This window comes from Amborella trichopoda, chromosome 7 (assembly GCF_054954075.1).
Source record: "Amborella trichopoda isolate Santa Cruz 75 chromosome 7, AtrichopodaSantaCruz75HAP2 v2.0, whole genome shotgun sequence".
Classification (NCBI taxonomy): Eukaryota; Viridiplantae; Streptophyta; class Magnoliopsida; order Amborellales; family Amborellaceae; genus Amborella; species Amborella trichopoda.
In genome coordinates this window covers 17,111,421-17,116,997 of record NC_142342.1, presented here as the reverse complement: position 1 = coordinate 17,116,997, position 5,577 = coordinate 17,111,421, and positions in this window count along the sequence as shown.

The window sequence follows — 5,577 nt, the reverse complement described above, 5'->3', positions numbered from 1 at the left end:
GAGGAGAAAAGAGAAGAAGAAGAGAGAAGGAAAAGAGACGAGAATAGAGAGAGAGGAGAAATGAGAGGGAAGAGAGAGAAGAAGAGTGATAAGAGAGAAGACAGACGAGAGAGAAAAAGAAAAGAGATTAAGAGAGAAGACATAAGAGAGAAGAGGAAGTGAAGAGAAAAGAGAAAAGAGAAAAGAAGAAGAGAAGAGAAGGGAAGAGAAGAGAGATGAGAGAAGAAAAGGGGGAAAGCAGAGAGAAGAAAAGGGAGGAGAAAGAAGAGAGAGAAAAGAGAAGAAAGAAGAGAGAGATAAAGATCTAGAGAAAAGAAACATGGACAACAATGGGGTTCCGCCATCCATGACATAAGAGAGAAGAAGGGGAAAGAGGCATGAACGACGATGGAGTTTTGCCATCCATGACAAAGGAGAAAGAAAGGGGGAAAGGGAGAAGGAACATGAACGATGATAGGTTCCGCCATCCATGACAGGAGTAAAAGAGAGGAAGAGAGAACATAGACGGTGATGAGTTTTGCTGTCCATGATAGGAGAGAGAGTAGGAGAGAATATGGATGGCAATGGGTTCTACCGTCCATGACAGGAGAGAGAGAGTAAAAAAGAACATGGACGACGATATGTTCTGCCGTTCATGAAAGGTGAGAAACAGTAAGGGAGAACATGGATGGCGATGGGTTCTGCCATCCATGACAAGAGAGAGAGAATAAGAGAGGACATGGATGACGATGGGTTTCATCATCCATGACAGGAGAACGAGAATAAGAGAGAACGTGGACGACAATGGATGATAAGAGGGAGAGAGATAGGAGAGAGAAAAGAAAAGATACGCGCAGCAATGGGCATCGTCATGCATGTCAAAAGGGACTTAGACATGACAACCCACCACTCGAGAAAGGGCCCAATTCAGTGTTCTTGTTAGAGAATAGGGGAAGAAATGTCGTGCGTGGCGATAAGCATCTCCATGTGCAACATGTGGAAAGAGGAACTTGGACAGAGGCCTAGCCTGCCACTTGGGTTAAGGCCTAGCTCACTGTGTTCATTCCAGGAGATAAGACAAGAAAGGGAATGTCATGCGTGGCGATGGGTAACATTGTGCATGACTGGGAGAGAGAGAAAAGACATAACAGAGTGAGAATAGGCAAGGAGAGAGATAAAAAAGAAAGTAGAGAGGAGAAAGGAAAGTAGAGAGAAAAGAAATGAAATTAGAGAGAAAAGGAAAGAAGATTTAGAAGGAGAGAGGGAAAATTAGGAAAGAGAGAGAAGAGATTAGGAAAGAGAGAAAAGAGAGAAAATGAAAGTGGGACATGCACGACGATGCTTACCACCGTGCATGTCGAGAAAGAGAAGAGAGCGAAAGAGAGAAGAAGAGAGAAAGAGAGAAGAGAGAAGAGGAGAGAGAAAGAATAGAGAGAAAGAAAGAAGAACAAGGAGAGGAGAGAGACATGCACGACGATGCTTGCTGCCGTACAAGTTTGAGGTAGAGAAGAGAGAGATAGAGAGAAGGAGAAGAGGAGAGAGACAGAGAGAAGAAGAGGGGAGAGAGACAGAGAGAAGAGGAGAGAAAGAAAGAAGAATAGAGAGAAAGAAAAAAGAGGAGCGAGAAGAAAGGATAAGAGAGATAAGTATCTTCACCTAGAGGTACCTGGATTTTTCTTCTCTCTCCTCTCTTTCTCTTCAAGACGTTCCACAATCTCAAGACAAAACTCTCAATTTTTATTCATGAAGTTGAAGCTCTGAAGGTTTTTTTTACAATGAGACATAACATGTATTTATAAGGTTGGGCCCAAAACATGAGTGGACGCTCAAAAATTACCCTAATTGATGAAAAATAAAAATTATTTGAATTAAATTAAAATCTAAAAATGGGTGCAAAATTACGGTTTTGCCCCTACCCAACAATACACAAAATTCCAAAACAGTCCCTGCTGCAATCATAGAATGTGTGCTATTTTTCTATGATGATTCGGGGTTGCTCTGGTGCCCATATGGCTAAAATATGATTACTTTCTCGTTGGGCTCGGCATGACGATCAATTTGATACTAACTTCGAGCCACGGATCATGTTTTTAGGCTACGATCATACGACTTGAAATTTGAAAACTTCTGATCGATAGTGCGCTCATTTCTTGATGTATTTCCTTGATTTTTTACTGAATTGCTCTGAGTATGCCATCAAGATAGAGTTGCAACAAACTCAGCTCGATTTCGTGCCCGAACGAAGATTTTATCACATATGGGGTTTGGACCAGTGGTAGCCCTAGACCTTACGCATGCAACACAACTAGTTTCACGTCGTTCGGGTGTGCGAACATTGTGATATGGCCGTTCGAGTGAGACGCGCTATTGTTGATTTTTTGCAACTCTTGTTCTCAACTCATCATCTTGTTTCTAGCTTTTCTTCTTGCTCGGACATCGTCATGAACGTGCCACATATCAAAACGCTCGTCTTGACAAGACGAACATGCTCGCAAATTTGAGCATGAGTCGATTCGTAATGAGGGAGATATGAGTCCCAAAAGTTACTGGTCGTGACTGTGAAAACCAATCCCCTTCATTGGAGACTAGTGCAGGGAGGGCACATGGGAATAGCACGCGACCTCTCCTTTTTCAGTCTTTTGCCCATAACTTTGTCGTGGAACGTCTGTTTAAGCCAAAACTTAACCCTTTGGGATTTTCGATAGTGTCAGATCCAATAGCAATGGTCCCACAACCATTTGATGCTCCGTTAATAGGGTTCTAGTGATAGGGTCCATTTCAGGGTGCTAGAGATCGATTTTTTGGAAACTATTTCTTTGTCTGTATTGCCTTAGACATGTCAGATTGCGACGAAACTTGGCAGGTGGCCTTTTGATGTCCTTAAAAGGATCCTCACCCGTTCTGGGGCAATTCTGAGACTATAAAAAATTCCACTGTAAGTCAGGGCTTTATTGATCGGCTTCTCATTTATTCTTCAAACAGATTACCCCACTGAATGTTATGCTTTGAGAGACGCGAGAAGGATAACATTCAAAAATTTTTCTTCAGCTTTATTTCTTTTTTCCTCTTAGCTACAGGACCATGTGAATGTAGAGGAGATATCCACGCAATGCTGTACTAGGATGCTCAGATATTTGGATGCATTTGTCATAGATCCATCAGTGAAAACTTCGAGGGAGAAGAGACTTTTGAAGGATTCTGTCGAAGTAATCATCCTCAAGGGACCCTCTTGTGATTTGGAGGGATTAGTATTTTAAGTCCTCACCCTGTCGAACGAATTGCTACTTGTGGGGGACATCTTATGGAATGCTCATCATGCACGTCAGGAGCTCGCTTGGCTGCTGGTGGGGGTCATCTCATGGAATGCCCATCATCCACGTCAGGGACCTTTTTTTGTTTTTGCTGTTGATGGGGGACATCTCATGGAATGCCCATCATCCACATCTGGAGCTTGCTTGGCTGCTAGTGGGGGACATCTCATGGAATGCTTATCATCCATATCAGGGACCTTTTTTTGTTTTTCGGTGACTTCTTGGGAATGGGGTCCTTTAACATGGAACCTTAACTAGCTGTCTCGATGATTCTTTTGACTCTTGGGTCCTTTTTATGAATGGATTCAGACTGTGGAATTCTTCCTTGAAGCTTGTATTTTTGGGAACTGATATTAGGGCATTCTGACACCAGGGATTTTTCTTTTTTGAATGCCGGTTGAAGATGCATATAGAGGCGAGCGTTGCATCAACCTGCTTATTAATCCAAGCATCCATTGCGGGGTTTTCACGTGGACTGTGGAGTGGCACCATAGAGATAATTTTCACCAACCTCCTTTTTTTCGAGGCTCTTTTACCCATGACCTTACAACCACGTTCACCCTTTTACTTCAATTTTTACTCACGGTGCCTTTTCGGGTTTTCACTGTGCCTGGGTTTTATTCACGAAACTCTCTTACTCATGATTTCATGACCATGCCCATCCATCATTTTTACTCATGGTGTTCCCTTATTCAGGTATATACCATGCCCATTATTCTTTTTTTTGTGAGGGTGTGTTTAGGGTCATGCCACCCAGACCTGTGCGAAGCCTTTTATCTTCATGCGGTCAGGACGTGTACTATAGTTTAAGGTCATACAACTGGACCGTGGTGGTGATAAATGACAGTCCGTGGAGGCCATGGAGTGAGTATGATGGTGGTTTGACTCACTTTTGGGAGATGGCACGAGGCTGCCTATGACAAATGGATGGGGTCAGTATGGAAGGTGGGTGGTGGTGACCCACTAGATGACGACGAGTGTGGAGGGCAACATGGCTTGCTGTTGTTTTGTGAGCGTGGTTGGAACTCACTGGGGAGTGATGGATGATGATAAGGGCATTAGATACACTGGGTATTTGTGAAAATGGTATATGCAGAAGGGGTGTGCGCATATGTGTGGGGGTGTATTTAAGGTTATGCCTCTTGGACCTGTTCAAAGCAGTTTAACATCATGTGGTCAGGACGTGCACTATAGTTTAAGATCATATAGCTTGGACCATGACTATGCAGTTTAAAGTCATGCAACATGGACCATGCTGTTTAAGGTCGTGCAACTAGACTTTTGCTACAGTTTAAGGTCGTATAGTTTGGACCATGCAGTTTAGGGTCATGCATCTAGACCACGGATATGTAGTTTAGGGTCATGCAGCACCGACCATGTAGTTTAAGGTCCTGTAACTAGACCTCTGCTACAGTTTAAGGTCGTAAAGCTTGGACCATGCAGTTTAGGATTGTGCATCTAGACCATGGCTGTGCAATTTAGGGTCATGCAGCACGGACCATGCAGTTTAAGGTCATGTAACTAGACCTCCGCTACAGTTTAAGGTCATATAGTTTGGACCATACAATTTAGGGTCGTGCATCTAGACCATTGTGTGGGTCGCCATGTAGGTAAAGCTCCATGGAGAATAGGTATGTGAATAGTAATCCGACTCCCTAGGGATAAAATGGTTAAAGCCATACACAAGTAAAGGGCATAGATGGAGATGGTGACCTGACGAGGGATAACAAACGAAAGAGGACCTCACGAGGGATTAGGGGGTGAGCGTGACTCCTTAGGGGATAAGGCTGTTGATGACAACCTGGTTCACCGAGGATATAATGAACCTCGATGAGGAATGTTCGTAGTGTAGACCCCCTAGAATTAGAAGCAGGTAGGACTCCCTGAGGCTGAATGGTTGTGGAATGCTTGCAGCTTTGGTGAGGATGACAGGCCAAGGCGTAGGTGTAACTCCACTGGGGTAGTGGTAAAACACTCACTACGGTGACCAGGCTCAGACACACATTACGCTAACATGGGCGGCAGTAACATGCGCGGCGCTATCCTAAGTGACAGTGGCATGAACGACGCTAGCATGGGTGGCATTAACACGCGCGATGTTAGCATGAGTGGTAGTAACACACATGGTGCTAGCATGGACGACAGTAACACACACGGCACTAGCATGGGCAACAGTTGCATGCAAGACGCTAGTCTGAGTTGGGGCCTCGAGCATGGGCCTGACCTGATATTGGTCCATTTGATGCTTGATGCTCGGCACTACATGGGTGGCGGTGACCTATGTTCG